Source organism: Falco peregrinus, chromosome 1 (assembly GCF_023634155.1).
Source record: "Falco peregrinus isolate bFalPer1 chromosome 1, bFalPer1.pri, whole genome shotgun sequence".
Taxonomy (NCBI): domain Eukaryota; kingdom Metazoa; phylum Chordata; class Aves; order Falconiformes; family Falconidae; genus Falco; species Falco peregrinus.
Window position 1 is genome coordinate 38880947 of NC_073721.1, and position 23278 is coordinate 38904224.

Below are 23278 nucleotides of genomic sequence, written 5' to 3' on the forward strand. Positions count from 1 at the left end.
AGCATAACTGAGAGCAGACACTGACGGCAATTTGCCCAAGATCTCAGTATTTCCTGTAATTCTGGTTGTGTTTTCCTGATTTGATTTGGAATTATTAAATTAAGAACTGTATGTAATTTCGTAGATGTGTGATGTATCAAGTTTGTGGCTCATCAGGTGATGTTCAGGCTCACCATTTCCCTCTGTGCATGCACCTGGCTGGATTTTCTTGTAACCACAACTCATTTTATTGCCAGATTTTCCCAAGCTTAACGTGACATGGGCATTCTAGTAAGGTTGATGTCCATGTTATGTTACAAGATGAATAGTTCAGTTGGATTTCAGCCATCCTTGAAAGGAAAAAGTACTTTTTCCAAATAGGGACACTAATTACTGCATTTGTTAGGTCTTTCTATAACTCAAAGGCAGTTGAAGTGGCTTTACTTAAACCAAGGTTGTAACATTTTAGTGCTGAAGGCAAAGATTAAGGAAGCCAAGGAGCAGTTGACAACAGGCTGAGAAGGTGGAGGAGCGAGCTGGTGTCACCAGGAGGCTACAGCCCCCCTGCATCACTGGTGGGGAGGTGCCAGCTGGGAGAGCTTGGAGTTTCATTTAGCGCTGGTACTGTAACATTTAAAGGAAATGAAGGATAGGGCAAGTGAGAACTGGTGAGAGATCCAGTGAAGGCTTCTGAGGCATTAATGGTCCTCGCAGTGGAGTCATCTTACATTATTCATGCCCTCCAAGCTTTTAGCGAGGCTGAGCACTGCACTCCAGTGTGATAGTAGAAGGTAAAAGGAAATTATCCCTGTAGTGATACATGGTAAGTTCCTTGCCAAAGTTACGATTCTGACAGTCTGTTGAGGGGATAGAAGCATGTCTGAGAGAGGGGAAAACAGAGTTCAACTCTGAACTGATCTAAGAAAGTGCTTAAGATAGCACTGCAGCCAAGCGAGGAGGACTGCTTGAACCTGTAAGTTCTGGGGTCCCTTCCTGCCTTATCTGTATGTCTTCCAAGTGTCGAAAGAAGCTGTGTCTTACAGCTGCAAGATGAGCTGTAACTCACAGCTTTCAAAGGATGCTATGGAAAGCTCTGCTGTAGAAGGCTTCAGCGTGTTAAGACAGACGGTAGTGGTCAAGACTTCTCAGTGATTTGTAGATCAGGTACCAGAAATCTGTACCCAAATTCCAGCTTGAGTCTGTAGATGTTACTGTGTTTGTGGTTGTTTATTTGAATATGTTTACCTTTCAGTAGGTAAGTTCCTTATGTTTAGGATTCTTTTCTTCCTCTCCCTCCTACCATTTGCAATTTATCCTGTTGGTACATCCAATAGGACTGTGGTCTTGAGGGGGCTTTTAGGAAGGGTTCAGAAACAGGAGGCTTTTAATGCAGTGGCTCTATATTGGTAATTGATCTGGGATATTTGTGCTGAAGTGGTCTCTTATATCCAGCTTTTACTCCCCATCTATCCCCCAGCTCCTCTGAGGTTTCACAGCAAGTATCCAGAATGTAAAACAGATCATTGCAAAATAGCAGAGAATTACCTCACTCAGAGGCTAAGAGTTGCTTTGAGAAGGGAGTGGAGAAGGAGACTGTAAATAGGAGTCCTTTGCTGGTGCTTAAGCTTAAGGATCTTTAAACTTTGAGTTACAGTATATACCTTTTGTAGATTGGACTAAAATATATTTCATTGGAAGCAGGGAAGACAGCTCGTGGTGGAAAAATGCAATTCCTGTGCCAAGTACTGGTTAACTTGTGAGCACAGAACACAGGTTTCCCCATGTGCTCGCAGACTCTTTATATCCAGAGTCCTCCTTTTTCTTTCTCACTTACAAAAAATCATGTTTAAGCCTAATATTTTTTAAAGCAAATTATGACTTAGTAGTGCAAATCTATGGGTTTTAGGCAAGACAGTTCTGAAAACATTACTCTGGAAAGTATATCTTCTACATTGGAGGGGAGTTATTTTGTGTTTGTCAGAGCCAAGAATTTGATGCATTTCCCACTTGACATAAGCCCTAAGAATAATTTGATTAAAAGACTGTGCCTTGGAGTCCAGCAGACTGGAGTAAAGGGTCTCAGTGAACAGTGTACCTATCCATGCTCTGGTTTTCAGGAGAGATTTAAAGCATTTGGTCACAGCAATAAGGACCAGCAGGAAAATGATGCAGAAAACACAGTGATTAGTGTAAGTCTAGGGTTCATAACTGCAGCCAGGACCCGTAAGAGACAGAAAGGAGAAGGGTTTAAAAAAAATAAACTGAATTCTTGGGAAGATTGTTGCTGTGGGATTGCACTCTTTGATTGTGCAGTCTCATAGCTGCATCTTAAATGAGCTGTTGTAATTTTACCCCTTGGACATTTTTCAGGCTACTAAACATTCTTTTGCTGGCAGATACCAGTAATACATACTACTGAACGCTCTTGAGATCCAAATGTTACTAATGGCAGCCTTTATGTGATGATTGAGAAATTGTGTCGAAAGTTTTGCCTTACTTTTAAAATATGTTAAGCATTTGATAGTTAAGCAGTTAAACTCTTTTTGACATTGGTTCAACTACAGCATTTCCTTGTAACCGTTGCTGATGGCAGATAATTTTCTTGATGTGGTGTTTTTGCTTCAGTGTCAATCAAGATGTACGATCAGTAACAAATGCAGTGAAAAAGATGCTGGAAGTTCCAGAAAGTCTTTGTTGAAGGGTTTTAGCAGTCCAGGCTTTTCCACTACTTGCCTGTCGTCTTACGAGATGGAGCCTTTTACAGTAGCTCTGTTCATCATTAATTTTGTGACTGATTGCAAAAGCTCCTTTATTGTTTTGTCCCTCTGCAGGTTTAGATTCCTTGTGCGCTGCTTATTTAAAAACCTCTCCGTAGTGTTACAGCCTCTAATGGCAGGAGCAGGTGCCATCAGGCATGCACCCCCCGAGCCCCCCCAGCTCAGTCCCTGGTAGCACAGGTCTCCGTTCACCTCCGCCGGGAATACAGCAGGAGAGCCATGCCTGGATTTCAGCCCAGCCTTTGGTCCCCCCCCTCAGCAGTTGTGGAGGTGCCTGCAGAGCTGTGGGGGTAAGGGTGCAAGCCTGTGACGTGAAAGAAAGAAGCTACGTGCTTTGCCTCCATTGCACTTACTAAAAAGGGGATGTGTTGGGTTCGTGTGACCAGGTTTTGGTAATGGGGGGCTACAGGGGTGGCTTCTGTGAGAAGCTGTCAACAGCTTTCCCTGTGTCTGATGGAGCCAATGCCAGGCGGCTCCAAGTCTGACCTGCTGCTGGCCAAGGTAAACGGTGATGGTGCTAACACCTCTGGGGTAACATATTCTTTAAGAAGGGGGAAAAAATGGTGCATGACAGCACTTGCAGAAGGAGAGAGGAGAGAAAATATGTGAAACAACTCTGCAGACACCCAGGTCTGTGCAGAAGCAGGCAGAAGGTGCTCCAGGTGCTGGAGCAGAGATTTCCCTGCAGCCTGTGGGGAAGACCATGGTGAGGCAGGCTGTCCCCCTTGGCCTGTGGAGATTAGTGGTGGAGCAGACACCCACCTGCAGCCTGGGGAGGACCCCATGCCAGAGCATGGTGAAGGAGGCTGTGACCCTGTGAGCAGCCCACGCTGGAGCAGCGCCTGGCAGGACCTGTGGCCCCATGGAGAGGAGCCCAGGCTGGGGCAGGTTTGCTGACCGGGCTTGACCCCATGGAAGACCCACACTGAAGCAGTTAATAGAGAACTGCAGCCCGTGGGGGGGGGGAGTCTATCGGAGCAGTTTGTGGGGGACTGTCTCCCGTGGGAAGGACCCCACACTGGAGCAGGGCAGTGTGTGAGGAGCCCCGTCCCTGTGGGGGAAGGAGCGGTGGGGGCGGCGTGTGATGGACTGGCCACAGCCCCTGTTCCGTGTGTCCCTGTGCCGCTCAGGGAGGAGGCAGAGACATCGGGAGTGAAGTTAAGCCTTGGAAGAAGGGAGGGGTGTGGGGGAGGTATTTTTAAGATTTGGTTTTATTTCTTATAATCCCACTCTGATTTGATTGGTAATAAATTAAATTATTTTTTTTCCCCAAGTCTGTTTTGCCTGTGACGGTAATTGGTGAGTGATCTCTCCCTGTCCTTATCTCGACCCATGAGCTTTTCATTCATTTTCTCTCCCCTGCCCAGCTGAGGAGGGGAGTGATGGAGCAGCTTGGGTGGGCACCTGCTATTCGCCCAGGGTCAGCCCACCACTGGGGAAGGGATGGGGCAATAAAAAGCAGTAGTCCAAGGATGAGAGAGCAGGGAAACTCCGCTTCTCTCTGCGGAAGTGTGACAGGAAAGTCCTGCTCTGGAGAACAGGTAAGCTTAGCCTGGGAAATCAGGGGGAGGCACTGGAGAGACTGGCTTTCGCATAAAGCCTGCTGGCTCCGTCTGAGCCCTCAGCGTGCCTGCTATGCTTAATAAGGTGGGTGTTTAAATAGTTTCAAGCAGGCTTTGAAGTTAGAGCCGTGTTGAGTTAAGGTAGAGGTCAGTGTGTTGTAACTGTTGGCTGAACGTTGATAACAACTTTGTGTACCTTTATGTTTTTAAGCTATTTGACAAAAAACCCCACAGCTTAGGAGTATGGTTTTTAATTGAGAATTTAATAATTATGGCAGTTTTATGGGGCAAAACCTAACAAATTGCAGAAGGTTGTTATTTTTCCGTAGTACTTTTCTTCATGGCCTAATTGAACGTGTGAAATAAAATTCTTGGGCCTGGATTTTTTCCTCCAACTTGCAGAGAAGCTTGTATTTACAGTCTTAAATTTTGAACCATGTTTGTCAAGCATTTTAAAGCAAGGGAATGCCAGGCAAGAGGGAAATGGCTGTCTCCCACTGGAATCACTCTATGGCCGTAATGGCTGTACCTGGGAAACTGGTACAGAGCAGCACTTCACGCTGCAACCCCTGCAGGCACTGGCAGCAGCGAAACAGAGGAGATTTTAAAGAGGAGTATCAGTGCAGGCAAGCCCAGCGCTGCTGATGTGGAAGGCATTGGTCCAGAAGATTTTTATCATCTGTTTAGGTTTGCTATTCCCTGCTCATGTCGCACCTCCTCACTATTCTTCCTTCTGACTTCCAGACTGCCATCTCTAGCAGGTGAGGCTCCCTGTCCCTGGCCTGGCTTTGGAGAGGGTGTGAGAGGCAATAGCAGACCCTTGAAGAAGGGCATGCAGTTGTATCCCCTGTTTTGTCAGGAGTGTATGGAACACTTGGGATGGTGATTGCCGGAGGCACAACACTGCTTCAAAGCTTTAAAGATACAGTTGAGTGGAGATTGCACTGGTATAGGGAGGCCAGTATGGGCTGAAAAAGTGATTACAGGAGAGCACTCCAGTGCAGCTGAAGTGGGAAAAAAGTTTTCCCCACTTTTTGACAGGAATATGTTTATATAATTAGTAGAAAAACTGCTCTCAAATATCTGTAATTGTGTGTTTATTCCTATGGGGAAAAATGCTTTCAGAGATCTGCAATTTTTTCTATGTTCCCGTGGGGACAGTAGAATGTGTGACTATAAACCTCCCTTGATACCACATCTTTGGCACATCATCTGTCCGTCCCTTCAGAGGTGTGCAGCCCTTCTTCCCTGCACTCAGAGTTACAGAAAGCAGCTAAGCAATCAGCCCTGAGGGCACCAGTGTCCCGAGAGGCTTCATTCCCACCTGTGTGCTGTTTCTCCAGGGGTCCAGGGACTGCCTCAAGCTCAGTGCTGGCCAGAGTGGTGCGGTAGGTGTGCCTGTCTCCTCTTCTGCCTCCAGCCTTGTCTCCTGGATAGACAGTGCACCTCTGTTGTAGATGGTGTGTCTTCTGTCGTGTCTTGTCCCTGGCTCCATCTCCTTTTCCTCCTGACTGGCCCTTCGGGTGGCCATTGGATGCATTTCATCACTCTGGTTGGTTGGGACTGTCAGTGGACCTTGTCGCTAGCACTGAGCTCTGCCCACCTTGTTCAGATATGGTGGGAGCACCCCCCATAAGTGCTCTGGGCTGCTTGCTCTCTATCGGAGCAGCCAGCCCTTGATGTACCCTGAGACCACAAGACATTGTACTAGCTGAGTCACTTAGGTGAGAAAGTAGCCAGGAGAGGTGGAACAACCAAGCTGCAAGATCATGGGCTTCTTTTGAAGCTGAAACAGTTGTAAAGGTGAAAACATGAGAGCACAGGGTTAGAGTGTTTCTTTTCTTGCTGGTGGTACTTTAGGGAGTTTTATGTTTGTTTTTTTTTAAAGCTGTGCCTGCCTGACACCAGCCACTCGCCGCAGTGGTAAACAACACATGGCACATAGCAAAAATTCCCTTTTCTGTCTCCCCATACTTGCTGCAGGACCCGAACAATGAGAGGTGCCGGTGACACTGGTGGTGGTGGTCACTATCTCTGTCACTGGTACAGCTTCATGGAATGAAAGGGATCCTAAAGTGAAGGGATCTGCTTATATGTCAACAAATTAATAATGCATCTTCCTTTTTGCAGCAGTATATAGCTTCTTTATCTCAGGTCAACGGCAACAGCTTCCATTCTGTACTTCATAAATAGTCAAAGTATCATCCTCCTGTTCTGCCTTTGGTATTTAAGAAGGTCTCTAGAAATGTTCAAAATGCCTACAAATAACTTGATTTTTTAAAAAGTTAGACCAGTATTGTGGATTACTGTTGTCTTATCTTCTGTTGCAGTTTTGCCTATACATCTTTCTGTTGTCTCTCTTCTTAAACTATAAGCTCTTCTTTGTTCTGCATTTATGTGGCACGCTTCATAAGACTTTTTATCACTGTAGCTACAGTGATATAATTTACAACATGTTTTTCCTGCAGAAGATACTGCTCCTGGTATGTCTTCTCCATTGCCCGTAGTGGATCAGAACATCTGTCCATCAAGATTCAAAATCCTCCCCGTATCAACAGTAGCTCTGTTTGAGAAAAAAGTTCTGTAGAAGATTGTTGTCTTACACTTTTCCTAGATGTTTACTGTTCTGTTTTGCCTTGAAACAGGAACATTTCTGTGCTTTGTGATTGATATCTATTGTTATTAATTCAAATATGCTTATTACAAATATTAATGTTCCATAATTCTCTTAACATTAGTGTTAATGCTGTAGGAAGCACTACTGGGTAATTGTGTATGGTGTGAAACTATATAATCTCATATTACCTAGATTTTTGCCCCTGGGTTTCATTATGTATTCCTTTGGTTTTCAATTAGGAAACCAAATTTATAGTTCTTAATCTGTCCAGTCTCTCCTCTTGACTGTTTTGGATTTTTCATGTACCTCTTAAAACATCCTGTTGGATTTAAAAAAAAAAAAGGGGGGGGGGGGGGGGGGGGGGGAGAAAAGAGAGAGAAGAAAACCAACAGACTTTAGATGTATTTCTTTATGGGTTTTTTTTTTCAATTAGCAATTTCAATCCATTACTTCAATGGTTTTCTGTTGTTTTAGGATAAAGTGGTGAGAACTGAACAGTGTTTCACAGTGGAAAGCACATGTTAATTCTTGTTCTGCTGATCTCTTAATTCCTAATACATCTCAACGTAACTGAAATTGCATTTTTACTGCATTTTTTTACTGTCACTACTTGCTGAGCACACAGCGTGCCTTCATGAAGGTGTCTAGTTTTTCCCCCTTTTTTGAGTCAGTAATTTATTTATGACCCCGTGCAAATAAAAGTATGAGCAGTTATAATTTTGACTGTTTAGTACTTTGCTTAAATAGAAGGTATCATCATGTTTCTTCTTCTTAATGCAATTCTTCTGAGGGGAATACATACGTATGGAATTAATGTTTGGATTACAGTTTGTTTGTATTGCTAAAGTGCACAGAGTCCCCATCACAGGTCAGGTGCCAGCTGTTTTGGATGCTCCGTGAATGTAGCACAGAAAAAAATAGCCTTCATTTCAACTCATTTGCAAGCTACAGAAGTCAGGTTTATTAATCAAAAACCCACTGCGCCACCATTTCTGCTTCTTTGGAGTATGTCAAATCTTTAAAATCTTTTCCTACTGCTACATTTGATTAGTTCAAACAGTTATATTTTCTATTCACCAGTGTTACAATTTTACCAGATTTTATTGACAGCTTGCTTTACGCCAGTGTTACGTGCCATTTTTCCTGAATTTGTGTTCTGCGTTTTATACCATGATTTGTATATGAAAGTTGTTTCCATACAAATTGGGTTACATTTTTCTCTTATTAGAGACAGAATGTTTTTATTTGGCTCTATGTAATCCTCTGCATATGACAAATCTTTTCCTACCTGATTGATGCGGTGTAGCCTGGTTTATAGCCCACTGTGATCACAGCCCAGCAACTTCTGTCATTCTGTTTTGTTTCAGTTCTACTTGTTATGCCATTCTCTTCTTGCATGGCAGAGTAATTTTTGCTCTCTTTTATTCCATTCTTCATCCTACATCAGCCCCTTGAGCCCCAGATGTTACTGGTCTGAAATTGGGACAGAAATTACCCCTGAACTCAGAAGACCCCAGGCGCTCTCTTTTACCACTTCCACAGGCTACGTGTGCGAATGCATCGCCATGCCTCTCGCGGAGAGAATGTTTTGGAAGGGCCAGGGCTGTATCACAGCGCTGTCATCTCCACATCCCTCTGCTGGGAGGGATATCTGCAGTAATGATGGGCTACACAGATAAACCAGTTATCCAAATTCTCCAGCTGTGTTTCCTCCCACCCTTTTCCTTTACTTCTTGCCCTGTGGGCACTAATGAGTGCAGTTCTGTCCACAGCCAGCCTGCACCAGTACCTGTCTGCTATATACTGGGGGCTTGTCATCCACTTGTCAGCAATTGCACTTTATTTTCATACCACAGCTTCAAAAGCTATCCCTGACTTCTGAGCTCCAGACAGGCCTTGCTTTCTCGCATTGCCTTGGTTATAGGGCTGCCCTGTGCTGCAGAGGTGCTGGTGAATGGGAAAGAGGGGGTTGTGCTGGCAGGGGAAGGCCGAGACAAAACCCTGGGCAGAGTCCTCTCCGAGCAAGCTGGGGGTCTGCCTTTCTATTTCTGACAGCATCTGCAGTTGTCAAAATTAATGTGCTGTGTGATGGGGAATTTCCTGATACTTGCCTTGGCAGGGAAATGCAAGGATGGTTCCCGTGCGCGCAGCGGCTGGGGGTGTGATGCAATATGTGGAGGCTTTATTTTGCCATCCTTGGGTGCCCCTGGCCTCGTTTGTCAGCATAGCCGCGAGTGCGGGTTGTCCACTGTCCTCTTCACTTCATCTGTCTTGGGGAGTTGTTGCATACGTCTCTGAGCTTCGGTGTGGTCAGGGGAAGTCTTGGTGATGAAGATGATGTAACTTGTGTTTTTATGTATGTGGGGGCTGGGGATAGGGCTGCCCGGTTTATAAGAACTTCATTGTGATGGATTAACTTTCCTCCTGAATGATTGCCTATGGTACATCCAAATGAGAGATTGCAAAGCCGGCCTAGCAGCCCGAGCAGAGCAATTAAAAGGCCCTGTGTGGGCAGGGAGTCAGGGAGAGAGCCACGCTGCCTTGGCACGGCCGCCCCCGGCACGTCAGGCATCGGGGGCTCCTAGTGCGTGAGCTTCCTGCCGCAGGGAGCCCTCCCTCCTCCCCAGCGCTCCGCTAGGTCACTAATGAACCTCCGCGGGAAAAGACAAAATGCAGGGCATGAATAGCTTTACAGTCTCTTTTCTCCCACCCACCCCGTGCTCTGTCCTGGGAATGTGCTGCCCACACGGTGACCAGAGAGGAATCTGGAGGGATTTGCAAGATAATGCCATATCTAATGTTCCATTCTCACACTTTTCTCCTTGCATTTTTAAAAATGTTTACATGTTTCCTTTCAGTTTGCATGAATAAGCACATCAGTCCGACACTAAAAAGGGGAAAATGCATTTCCAAATGAGTGAAGCCGCATAACTGCAATAACTTGCTTTAATTACGTATGTTGTGTTTAGTTTCTGGAAGCCTTGTGCATTTTTGCCTCCAACAAGTAGCCTTTCCTGTTTGCTTGCTGCTGTTTACCAGGCTGGCCATCCTCCCAAAGCAATCCTCACCCAGATTCTCCACTTGACAGATGCTCACCAAGAACCTCAAACGCTCAGTGTCATCTTGGATGTTGCTCTGGCAGACAGCAAAAGGTAGAGAGTTCTCCCTAGGAATTTGGTGTCTTACCATGGTTTGAAGTAATGTGTTTTTCATCCTGTTGATGACGTTTTTAGAAAGATCTAAAGTTACAGCTCAAGGCAGAGTTGTCTCACTTGTGAGTACGGTTTCAGCCAACTAGTAAGCACAGGCGGAGGTCATTGATAACATCCTCTTCCTCAGGTGGTCATAGATTCTGGGTGCTGGAGCACTGCTGTTGCATGCTTCTCTGTAGCTACCGTTTTTCCTTGTTTTTCTTTCCTTTACTGTTTTAAGAGGATTGGGAGGAGATGCGCTCTCAAAGTGCTTTGGCTTTTTTATTTTTGGATGACAAAAGCTGCAGAAGCATAATTAAGTTATTTTTACTGCTGGCTAAATAATATTTCTCACTCTCTTTTCTCGTCTGCCATTGCCTGTATTTAACCTGTTGGGTTTCGTTTTAGCCCAGAAATGAATGTGCTTTTTAACTCTTGCACCTTTGGTAAGGTTGATAGTTTTGGAGTTACTAAGCTTGTTATTCTCTTCGACAATCAGGAGTTATTTAAGGTGTTATGCAGTATGAGAAAAGGTCTTTCTTTGAAGACTTTCAAAGCAAAGTTGAAAATGAGTCAGCAAAGGGAAGCTTCTCTGCCTTCCCCTAGTGTTTTTCCCTGTCTGCAGCGGGGAAAAGCTGTTTGGTACTGTTGGCATTAAATGAAGAGAAGAACCAACGATAAAATTTTCTCTCCCTCTGGGAAGACATGATTTTTTAGAAGGTTCAGGGTCAATTCAGAGAGCTAAAACAACCCTTCACATTATGGTGGCCTGTGCCCATCATACCCCTTAGCCTTCTCTGAGGAGCTCCAGCAAAGGCAGCCAGAGTGGTCCGAAGTGTCCAGAAAGAACCTCTGTGCTGCCCTTCCCACAGCTGGGCAGGCGACAGTGGTCATTTCGTCCGCTGCTCAGGACCATCTGTCTGTGCAAAAGGGAGATACTTGCTCTTCCTTCCTGAAACTTTCTCTGTAGAAGTTGCTGTGCTCTCAGGATACAATGAGCGTATTAATAAATTCATCAATCACAATAATCTGATTAAATAGATGGGGGAGAGGAAGCCAGCAGATAAAGCAAACAGATTATTTTAAGATGTTTGTGATACCCAATTAGTGACTGACTCAGCGTTTAAATGGAAGTGTTGCACAAGAGATTTACTGGTAACCAATGTAATGAATTATATTGGATGGTTTTTCATCTCAGAGAAAGGTTAGTGTACTGTTACAGCGACCTGTAAATAAAACAGTGGCAAAGTATTACATGTAAGAAATATGAGGCATGTATTACTTTGTATTTTTTTCATTTGCAGATATATGTGTATGTGCTTTTTGCTTAGTAATGGGCTACGATGTAGACAGTCCTACAGAGAGATTAGCATGGATATAAGCCATGTTACAGGCACTCTGGCCAGGACCTGGTGAACATGTTTAAAGCCTTACAGGAAACTGGAACTTGAGTAGGAAGGGAGTCGCTTTGTGTCGCTGAGGTTTCGAGGGCAATCCCCTGGAGTACAGAGATAATGGAAGGGAAGCTTTGTGACAGGGAGCATATGTTTTTGTGACGATTACACTGTGTATAGATTAGGACTTCTGGGAGGGAGGGAATGGGAAGAAGTGCTTGGAACACAGGGCCATCTGCTAGTACCTTGGCATAGTCATTTCATTAATGAGAAGCTTATTAGCTTGAGTCCAGCTGAAATAGACAAGAAAGGCAGCCAGAGGGACAGAAAGCTCTTGTCCAGCCGCCATTGAAATGGGGAAGAGATGGCTTTGATAACCTGTAAAATCTCATTTTGTTAAAAGAACTGTTCTTGTCCTGCTTGGTAAGGAGGTATCAGTCTTCTTGTCACTGACAAGATGTTTTCCTGTATTTTGTGCTGCAGTGTGGGACATCCTTTGGTAGGGGGAACATATAACTGAGGGTGAGCTGTAATTGTCAAGAAGATGCTAGGGAAAACGGAAAGAACGGTGGATTTTTCCTTTAAACACTTGAAGGTGCCCTTGTATTGAATGCTGGATGATTAACATCTGTGGTGACAAAGAATGACACCTGGAAGACACAACTTTGCAAGTGCTACAGTCCCAGCCCTGGCTGTGCCAGAAAAGTTGGAGTGCACGGTTTGGCCTGTGCTCCGTGCCAGCCAAAAAAATTGGGGGGGTGCTCTGGGTGGGCAGAAAATAGTGCTGCCGGGGCACATAGGCAGGGGTTGGGAGCCAGTGGACTCCATTCCTGCGGCTGCTGAGCATGTGCTTGGTCCCTCAGTTTTGTGGTCCTGTAAATCAGAAAAATTATACTTACCCTCTTTTAGGGAGAGCTTTGCTACTGTTCTGTTGACGCAAGGCTTAAGTGCTATTGTATTTAAACATCTCTGTTGTTCTTTTGACAGTTGAGTCAGACTTAAGTCTGGGTGAGGGTGAGATGGCAGAGCCTTTGCCTGGAGAAAAGGGTGGTTACAAGTACAAAGTGGTTTCAGTGTTGGCATTTGGGAAATTGCTTCTCTTTTGTCTGGTTTTATACTGTTCAGGTTGGACTGGTAGTTAGGCTTAAAGGAAGGAGCGAGAAAAGAATGTTTCCCATGAAAAGCCTTATAATCTGCCACTGCCTAGGTCCCCAGGAGCATGGATGTGTTCAGGGCATGGGGCGAGGGTTATGCACTTCACCAGCAAGATGGTCTGGTAAATAAGGCTGGACAAAGGCAAATTCTGTTTGCACTGCTGGGATAAAAAAAGGAATTTTCCCTCGACGTTTCTGCTGATTTATGAAGTAACTCAGATGGGGCATTGTCTCTGACTTTGTCTATTGTAAATCTGTTGAAACAAAAGGAAAGTGCATTCTCAAAAAATGAGTATAAAAATATAGCTTAGGAGTGTCAAAACACCTAAGCAGAGTGAGCCTTAACTGAAAGGGGTTTGGTTAGTCATGCGCTTTGCAAATTCTCTTTTTGTATTGAGGAGGGGAGAAGATCAGTGAGATGAAAATCTATGTTATTACAAAGATAAGAACGGGTTATGGTTGGGTCCCAAAGGAGAAAGAAGTTTTTTAAATATTATTAAAAAAACCCAACCCATTGCTGTGATTCATCTGTAATGCTTAGACAGTTCCATGCCAAAAAAATAATTATAGTATTGTACAGCATGGTGTTTATATACATAAATGTATGTAAAAATACTAGCACAATATAAATTTAAATCCTGACCCCGTGCTTGTTGAATTGAGTGGAAATACTTCTCATGGTTGTGACAGGCATTGGATCAGATTCTCACGCTGACATGTAAATGTGGTCTAAAACTCAAACTGAACGTTCTCCTTTTGCATATTTTTTTCTACCTGCCTTAAAATGGAGCAGAGTTGATTGCAAGTCTTAAAAAAAAAGTTGTCCCCCGCACCAGACCCTGCTGTGTTCTATCTTGTGAAACACTGTTTGATAGCATCCTAAGTGATAATATTGAATTGGCACGTTGCATGCTTTCTAAACTGACAGTTCGTGTATTTTCTCTCAAGTAGTGGAAGAATACTGTTGGTCCCGCAAGGGCATAGTAGGTCAGGGTTTTGGCTCAGTCTACGAGTCTAAAAGGCTTTGCACTTAGTGAAGCCATAAAGAAACCTCCAGCTGGCTGGATGCCTCTCTTAAAAACACAAGTGTGGCCTTATTCCACACAGAAGTGATGCTCAGGCAGAGCTTGTACGCCTCGATCTCTTGGGATGAGAGGGGAGTGAGAGGAGGGCCTTCACTGGTGTTCCAGTGGAGCCAGGAAAGTCAGACGTTTGCATGAAGGCACAGGGAAATTTAATCACTGATTGACTCAGAATCACTGAAAGGGTATAGAATAAGATGGGGGAAGAAGGAGGCAGGCAGCAGAGAGCTTCTAACTTTGAGGTAGGAAAGGAAATTAAGAAGGGAAGTAGAAATTTTCATTTCGTTGCAAGCACAAAAGCTCCCTTAGCTGTTGATGTGAACTATGGAATCATGGAGCTCTGCGCAGCGTTTTCCTTCCAGCAGCAGAGCACGGAGCTGAGTGCCGGCATCAGGAGTGCTCTGTACAGCTTTGCTTTAGTGCCTTTCTGGGTCAATGACTCTCAAACAATGCCGCACAGAGCTGCTTTAGTCACGCTTCCATGAGTCAATCTGTAAGTACTGACACTTCTCCCTGATCATAACCCAGTCTCCTAGAGAATCTGCAGGCTTTTTGGACTACTAATCTCAAAGCATTTATGGTGTTCCTTGAACTCAGGTTGGCTGATCATGTGTACCTTTTTTCAGATGCCATTCTTCCTGACAATTCAACCACAGTCAGATTGTTGACTTCAAAAGACCAAGTGAAAGGATGTGGCCAAGTCCTTGCACCTGTAGCATTGAAAGAATTGATACTCCTTGCATTGTTCTGGTGCCACTCTTGCAGTAGCCACAATCTGTAGTATTGTCTCATGGAAAATGAGGAGAAAGAGAATTACTGGTTCACTGAAAGATATTTTTTTTCCAGGCATAATGAACAATAGGATCAAGCAGCTGCATTGTTTATAGTCTTTTAAAATGGATTGCGTACCAGGTTGTTTTACCTCTGCATCCCAGAAAATAAAAAGGAAGAGGGAATGCAGGCAAAGTAGCACATTTAAATATTCTTTCAGACAAGCTTATGTGGTAGTGGGGACTTCTGTGAATGGATCAGGTATCTGTTTCCATTTGTGGGAAGGTTTGGACGATTTGAACATTTCTGTAGCCAACCTTGGTGGTGATTGGGAGCCCCTAGGGAGGAGGGAACAGTCTGTTCAACATTTGCGTGTTCCTCACCAGCTGACTGCACCTGCAGCCTTCACCATCAGCGGCCGGGTTTAGAGGCGTTTTGGAAAGCAACGGCAGTGAGGAGCAGAGCTTGAGAAAACTGTGTGGAGAGAGAGAAAGCTGTCACACCCCAAAGTGTGGGAAACATCCTGGAGATACATGTCTGTTTCTGAGCATTGGCTTGGCAGAATTTGGGGCTGAACACTGGCTAAGCACGTAAAAGGTAACTGAGTAGAAGTTTTGGTTTCTTCTTTCCCCTCATTCCCCTGAAAGCATGATTTATTTTTACCTGTTCTCTCTTGTTTCCATGTATACAAGTTTCCTTCCTCTCACTTACTGAAAAAGGCAAAATGCTACTAATTGAACAGGTGTGGATACAGCCCATCTGGTAGCAAGTCCTGTCCTTTCACGATTTGGCTTCAACATACCATATTTATTCTTCCAGCTTTGGATTTCATTCAGCTTTGTGCATTTGCATCCAAGAAGAAGCCCTATATCTGTAATTTTTATTCTGTTTATTGGATGGAGTATCTCTTCTCAGTATGTATCTTTTCTGTACAGCCGGCTGTGCTATGGCCATGTACCGGACATCTTGGAAGTTACTACTATGAACCTCAACGATCATGCAAGGAAAGCTGTTTAAACAGCACATTAGAACTGAATTGTGGGCAAAAATCTATTTTCTTTATTGCTGTGTGTCTTTACAGTCATATCAAACATGTGCTTTATACCTTTTATTTGGGTATAGATTATTGGCTTTATTGGTTTTCCCCTTTATGAAAAATGAACGGTGTTAATTTTAATCAGTTCCTTCGTGTGGGGGTAAATCGTAAATTAGAATTACCGGTTCATAACATTGTAGGCACATTTGTGAGGCTAAGTAAGGAGCTGTTTGTACTTTGGGGTTTTCCCCCCACATAATCTTAGATGTTGGAGGAATCTCCGCTGCAATGTAGAGTGCACTTCACTTTATGATAAAAGGCAGAGATAAGACTAAGCATAAGGAGCCCGAAGAGGCAACACTGTCCAGATCAAATATTGACAATGATAAATGAAAAACGTAGAGAAGGAATTACATGGGCTTAAAGTTAGCAGGTTTCTGACTTAATTTGCTTTATTTAACAGAGGAATTAAATGAGATAAATGAGTGTCTTCCTCTTGAAATTCTCCATGGTGGCTGTCAACTTCACTGTAAATTGGGGGTCACCATTCAGGCATAAAGCCTTTACATAGCTTTCTGTTGGCATCAAGTTTATTCCTGCGGGATTTGGCCTCCTGGGTGTTTTCAGGCCATAAATCTAACACGTGATTGTGTTTCATTAATCTTGTTATTTGTTTGCTATTTTTTTTAATGCTATTTTTCTTAAGATAGCAATGGCTTTGTGACTGGTGTAGGGAAGATAAGGCATTGCTTTGTCTGTGAGAGCCATGGTTTATTAGGACCAGGGAAAGACTGTTACCAAACTGGGCATGTCTAGTTCTTTTGGGTGCTCTTAATTTTGAATGCTTTGGGGGAGGAGTAGCCTAAACAACCCACTAGCAGAATTGTTTAAATGATCTGAATGGGGTGAAAGGTTTAAATACAGTGCTCTGCTGCTTTAACCCAGTAATGCAGAGAATGCTCAATGCTATCAACTTAATTACAGCATTGCTGTCAGGAAGCAGTGGCTCTGTGGCAGAATGGAAACTGACAGTCTTTTAAGATCTAGCTGTCTAATACATAAATCATAATTTTTCCTTCTTCCAGACCATTCTTTGCTCGTTGAGGAACAGTCAAAGACAAGGGGCAGGAAGAGAGAATTATAGCAATGGAAGTACATCAGCTGAGAAAGCTATTTCCTTCCTACCCACCTGATGAGAGCAGAAAGCAAAAGAGAACAAGGAGAGACCTTTTCCTAATATTTTATTTGTAGTCGTTCCCCCCTTTTTTTCACAAATTTCTTCTCACAGAGATGGCATGATTTTAGCTGCTGGGCTGCAGCACTGGAAAGAAGGCTGTTACTGATACTTTCTTCCCCGTTGGCCTTGATTGCAGTTTATTTGCTTTTTCGTTTGTTGGGAGACATACAGCTAGCTGATAGCAGCAGAGAAAAGGACAGAGGCAAACACAAATAGCGTTACGGTTTTAACACTTCACTGCCTGCATTGGCCTTTCCAAAAATTGGACTGCTGGAGCAGTAAGGGTCATTGGCATTTCAGAGCAGCACGGTTGCAAGCAAGCGCAGTCCTGATGGCAGACAGGGTCTGGGCCACATGCCCTCCGTATGATGCATAGGCTTACAGGGAGGGATCCTTTCCTCTGTGCAGACAAGGTTATGCCACGTAAGGACGTGCTAGATCTGAAGTAGGGCATTGCCTGGATGATGAACCACGCTAAGCCGTTTGCTTTACGTTGTCAGACTGATGCTTCTCCTTCCTCAGATGGCTCTGCCCTTTTCTTCTGCTGTGAAAGTTTCTCTGGTGAATTATGTTGAAGGCAGCCCATCGTACAAGAGGAGGGGAGGAATTTAAGAGATCGCTTCTAGAACTTTGGAAATGAGACTGCTTTCTCTTATCAGAAATAGGAATTCACTTAAGAGCTTCACTGGGTCTCAGAAACCTTTCCCCTTCTCAAACCAGTTCTGCTGGATGCGCGTGAATGAACCATACAGGAGCTGTATGTGTCCAGGTAAACTGTTTTGATGGCAAATGTCCTTGATTAACTATTTCAAGTATATCCTTGCTACCTAATTTCCATTTCTTTCACTTCCTTGGAGATCCTGACAGGAAATGCAGTTTTCTCCATGGTGCTTCTTTCTTGAGTGAGCATTTGCAGTTCCTGATGGTGGCTTTTTCTGATGATTGTTCCTTGGTTTCATTCTTTCCCACATAGCTCTATGCTTTTTCTCTCCCCCTTCTCTATGCACGTGTTCCTGGTTTTTTGCTATTTGATTGCTACAGTCAATTCATCCTTCCTCCCTGTACCCACTAAAAGTCACCCCTGTCTTTTTCTTGTCTTTGTGCAGCTTTGAACAGTAAAGCTACACAACTCCTTCAGTGATGTTATAAAGTATTCGTTATCCGGGAGGAAATGCAAACTTCAGGTGCCTGTAGTTTTTATTCTTTGTTTTATTCTTTCACAGAAATGAACTAAAAGTCTCCACCATTTACTGAGCAGGGCTTTCTACTTTCTGCTCACGTCCGTGTAAATCTTTTCCTATTTTGACTGTATCGAGCTAACGTCTTTGTTTTCCCAACGTATGCTTTATCACTGTGTATTTTTACTGTGCTTCTGATTTGGGGTTTTAAAATTATTATTTTTAAACTAAGGTTTGCCACGTTTCTTTGCTCTAATTACTACAGAGACATACAGAGTATAATGGTTGTCTGTTTAGTGTGACATGGATTGTTTACCCACACTGGGGATAAGATCTTTATGGGAAAACAGTTCTGCTTGGTTGGGCTCCTGTGTGAATGCTGTTCTTCTGACTAAGTGGACCCTGTTGTATTTGATTAGTGTAAATATTACGGGGTTTATGCTTAGAAAAACTAAGCACCCTTCTCATTTTCCTGAAACCTGTTTTATCTCAGAATGGTGAGGGGGACCACACACATGTGTCCTGGGCATTCCAGACAGCATCTGTTACACTCAGGTTTGGCCTTTTTTCCGGAGTAAAAAGTAAAGTGAAACTTCCAGTGTGGCTGGTGTTTAAAGAAATAAAACTGTCAGCAATACAAATGTCATTGCTTATTAAGGCTCCGTACAGCACGCCCGCTGACAGTCCTGCAGGAGCCTGCACAGCCAGCGCACAAGCTCCTGAGCTTTCCCACTCCGCTGTTATGGCTGGTGCATTTGAAACTAAATACAAACACGGGAGAAGGTACGATGCTCCTAGAGTTAATGACATCTTTTCAAAATCGTTTGAGTGCTAGGTAGAGGTTTATTTCCATTAGTGAATGCTTTGGTGCCGAGGGATGCAATGTGGTGTTGCCCTGTTGATTAAGCATTTGGGAGGTGGTGTTTAGCAGCTGTGGGTGATGGTGCTAACGTGTGCTATGTGCTTCCCAAACACAAATCTGTGCGCTCCTCATGGACAATATAGGCAGATGAGTATATGAAGGAGGCAAATGGGAAATTGTTAGGTAAGGTTTTTGCCATCTCACTTAGCTTTCTGTGGAAATGACAGCAGTGTCATCCCTTTAATGTGGCTTAAAACTGCTCATTTAGGTTAAGGTTCTTTAAGATAAATCACCCAGTGAAATCAGATTTGGCTGATTCCAGTCATATTCTACTGATGGGAAAAAATCTATCTGCTTGATCACTCTGTTCTTTGTGTTTCATCACTGGCTATTTATCAATTATTGTGTTGTTTAAATTCCTCCTTCACCTGGTGTTAAATTCTGTCTCCCCTCTTACCCTGCCCAGTTGTGTTTCTATTTCTATCGGTTGCAGCATGTCTTAGTGGAGAACTGTGGCACTGCGAAGGGGAGAAGTCTCTTGACCTCATTGATGTAGCTGTTGCTGAGCTTCTGTAAGTGTAAGCAAGTGGCATTTTTAAAAGCTGAAGAGAAAATTATTTGTAACACATGTTCCTCTCTGAGTGTCTCACCTCCATTTGTGGTTTCTTGATCCTTTTGAGTTTTTTCAAGTCTGCTGTGTTACGGAAAGTAAAACCAACTAGCCCAGAGCAATACTCCATCTTGGTCAAGTTGCCGCTTCGGTAACAGTTTGCATTGGAAAGCGAAGATACTTCACAGTGAAATATCAGGGGGTAGCCAACCCGGTGGGAAACTTGCATTAAATGCAATAAATTAGTTGGATGTTGGTGTACCTGCTTGCATGGGTCAGGCCCACTGCCCTAGTGGTACTTCTTGTGGGAGAGTCTTATCTGCTGCCATCATATAAATTCCACTGATTATGAACCTCCTAATTTGTTTTTCTCAGAGTTTCACTGGATTGACACAGTTCTGTGAGAAACACTTCCCCAGCTGGCTGTTCCTGTTGCAGTGCATCAGATAGTTGCCCCTCGTGTCGTTCAGTTGTTTTGCTGTTGCATGTGGCTGTTTGATGTTTACCCTGGTGTGTTGGGATCTGTCGAGGCCAGGCGTGCAGGTCTTCTCATGCTGCCTTCTGAAACTATTTAGTGAAGAAATATAAGGATTATGGAACAGAAAAAAAAGAGGACAGTCGTGTTGCCAAGGGAGGCTGAGGAAGAGTAGGCGCACTTTTCCTCAACTAATCTTCATGTAACCAGGAAAAAGGAAGAGATAAAATCTTGCTCTTGCAAATTTGTGAGGAGGGCAGGGGGCGGGGCGCACTTGGTTATATTTACAGGCAGGACAAGCGTGGTTCTTACTTGTTTACTAACTGGCTGTAGAGGTATTAAAGATTATTGAAAACTCAAAGGTCAGAGGTTTTGCTGATTCAAGGTCTGTGAGCTGGAAAGCTGCAGGAGAGTACTCCTGTATCTGAGACACAGCTGATGTGGAAGAACTGCCTTTAGAGGCTGTCCAAGAGGTAAAATTAGCTTTTTTGCCCTGATCCTGTACTAATCTGTGCCCTCCCTCGGGGTTTCGAGGCTCCGCAGAGACGCTCTCGCTGGCAGGCTGCTCCGTGCGTGTGTACGCACACGGAGGTTTCCTGAGATTCAGTTAACTTCACAAAGTACTTCATCTGTGTGATCGCTAGCCAGGTAGAGGGGTGGAGGAAGGGTGTAACTCCGTCCTTCAGTGGTTTGTTTTTGTTTCACAGTAAACCTAATGGTCCTGTCTCTTTTAAAGGCTTTGGCAATAGACTACACAGACTTTGTCACTCCACTGAAGTTTTACTGAACTGATTTAGCTGTGGCCAAGACTAAAGAAAGGTAGTGTCTTACAGTTTGCTTTGTTGGCTGTTTCAAAGGCAATAATATTAATGAACAGATGTGAGAAATCCCATTAGGACAATGCTGGCGTGTCCAGTTCTCTCAGCTCATACAGTGTTTCCTTCTTGTGTGAACTTTTTTTTTTTTCTTTGTGAATTACCTCTAAATCCAGGTTCCTGGTTTGTTGGTTGGTTGTTGGGTTGTTTTTGTTTTTTTTTTCCATGGGCTTGTCTTTTCTCATCTCGCCCCACTCTTTCTCACTCTTGCACAATTCCAGGTTGCAGTGCAACCCTACGTCATTGCCTCATCAGTGCCAGCAAGGCTGTTGTCATGGCCTCATTCTGTCCTCACGCCACAGTTAATGTAATGTAATCATTACCTTGGTGCTGGAAGGGGAAGGTGCTCCTGCTAAGTAAATGTTTACGAACACTGATGTGGGCTAACATTAGGCAAGTGTGAGAGGAGCACTGTTTAAAGTCTTGTTTCTTTTTTATTTATTTTAAAACAGAACTTTGTTCCTGAGAGAAACAGTCGATGAGTATTTTTCCTTCACCAGACTGTGATCAGAGGTAAGTGCAGAAGCTTTTGCATTGTTATGGGCTGACATCTCCAGATCAGTAAGGGGAAGAGCTTACTTAAGTCTTGTGTCAAAATGAGAGGGAAGGAATCGGGTAGGAGGTGGCACCTAGGCTTGCATGGTGCAGTGTGAGGCTGCACTCTTCCTTCCTCCCCCTTAAAATGATTTGCAGAGGAAACAATTCCATGTCTATTGCCTTCCAGTTGCATAGTTGTCAGCATGAAGTGGCAGACGAGTTAATTTGGAGCAGAAAGGAGTTTGTGATGCAGTTCCTGAGTGAGATAGGACTGGGTGGTTGCTTATTGCTAAATATTACTTGAGTTACTGCTTCCATACCTTGTGGACAAAACTTGGGGCAGTGTTGTTCAGTATCCATTAACTCTGCCTTTGAAAAGGAATGGGAAGGTTGTGGGCTAAAAAGCTTTTAAAGTTTCAGATTTTGCATTTCACAGAATCTCTGACCCGTGCATAACAGCTGTAAAGAACCTTTTGGGAATGACTGTATTTACGTTGCTCCCAGCATACTAGAACTGCATTCATGATTTATACCCACAGGAAATATCATAAATGTAATTAAAAATAGCAATATTAGGTTGCTCTAAATTCTGTGCTGAAGGAAAGGAGTCCTACTTTTTTTCCCCTCAGTTCCATCTGGATGAATAGTGACAGAGCGTAATTTTTGTGGAGTTTATTTAGGACACATGTTTGAATACTGCATTCTAATGTAGCAGAAAAAGCCAGTCCTGTTGAGGTGCCTGATGCAAAACTTGTAGAGATTGAGGCTTCTGTGACATTTATGGATTTCAGGTGCTACAATACTTGGAAAAAGGCTGATCTCATCTTAAGAGTGGAAGTTGCTACAGTCGGTGCAGTAGAGAGGGATGATGTGATCAAGTCTTGCCTCCATCGAAAGGTTCCTAGGTTTTTTACTTGGGAGGAACAGAGATTATTTGGGTTTGTGTGTGTGCTGGACAAGTCCAGATGAAATACTTTTTCATGCCTGAAGAGTGTTCTTAGTTACAGAATTGTCTCAGATTGCTTTGTGCAAGCAGACCATTATGGCTTCAGCTGGGCAGAAAATCAGAGGGCAAAAAAGGGAGGATGGAACAACCCATTCCTTATGTGAGTGGACTGGGTTTATAAAAATGAAATTGCGGGAGCTAGTATTTAATGCTGAGCTCTAGTGTACAGAAACCGCGGTGGTGAGGAAAGGTGGACATGCTAAAACAAGGGCTTCAGGCTCTTCGAGCCCTACATACGCTACAGCTTGAAACTTCTGCTGTCTGTCAACTGGAAGCTAAACTTTAACCCTAATTTTCCTGGAAAGCCATAGACAAGTCTGATACTGTTGCCCAAATGATAGATTTCTTCCAGGGCTGGTCTCCCTGCAGCTCCCGCTTTCTTTTGGCAGCCTGTTCCCAGCCCCACTCACGCTGCAGCTCGGTGCTTTCTCTCAAGCCTAATGAGTTCTCTGGACAAGGGTCCTCAGGCATGGGTTTGGATAAAAGGATTCTGGAAGGTTTGAAAAGAGGTAGGACCTATGTAGTTGGTGTGCCCCTGTTTCCATAGCTCGTTCTTCCAGTGGGATTCAAATAGTAAATCTTGTTTCCGGTAAAGGTCTTGTCAGTTTTGCAGGTGCAATTTAATAGTCTCTGAAAAGGAGCAAAAATAACTTGAAACACGTGATAAAGGTGTTTGTACTTGCAATACATTGTTGTGAGGGAGTAGAGTGGCAGTAGAAGTTCTCAAGGGTAGAAACAGAATAAATTAAACAAAAATCTGTGATGGAGTAGAATGAGTGTAATGATCACATCAGCATTCTGTCCAGCTTAAATAGTTGTGTAATTCCAGAGGCATTTGGTGTAATAATCACATGAGAAATTGACACACATTTCTACAAAGTGAGAGAGTGAAAATATTAATGGGGTGGATGTATATGTGACGTCTCAGCTTTAAC

General features: G+C 43.7%; 1 protein-coding gene across 6 annotated transcripts in view; it reads left to right on the forward strand.

The window, feature by feature from the left end:
- NDST2 (N-deacetylase and N-sulfotransferase 2) overlaps nucleotides 1–23278 on the forward strand; it is a 136869-nt gene that overhangs the window by 63233 nt on the left and 50358 nt on the right. For 2 of the 6 annotated variants that reach the window (XM_055793803.1, XM_055793802.1), the window contains one exon: nucleotides 21253–21313. The exons of 2 other annotated variants lie outside the window; for them this stretch is intronic. The gene's annotated coding sequence lies outside the window, so the exon portion shown is untranslated. Of the gene's footprint in view, nucleotides 1–10023; nucleotides 10088–10322; nucleotides 10342–21252; nucleotides 21314–23278 lie in introns of those variants that run through there. 2 more of the 6 variants (XM_055793804.1, XM_055793805.1) reach the window with 2 other exon arrangements.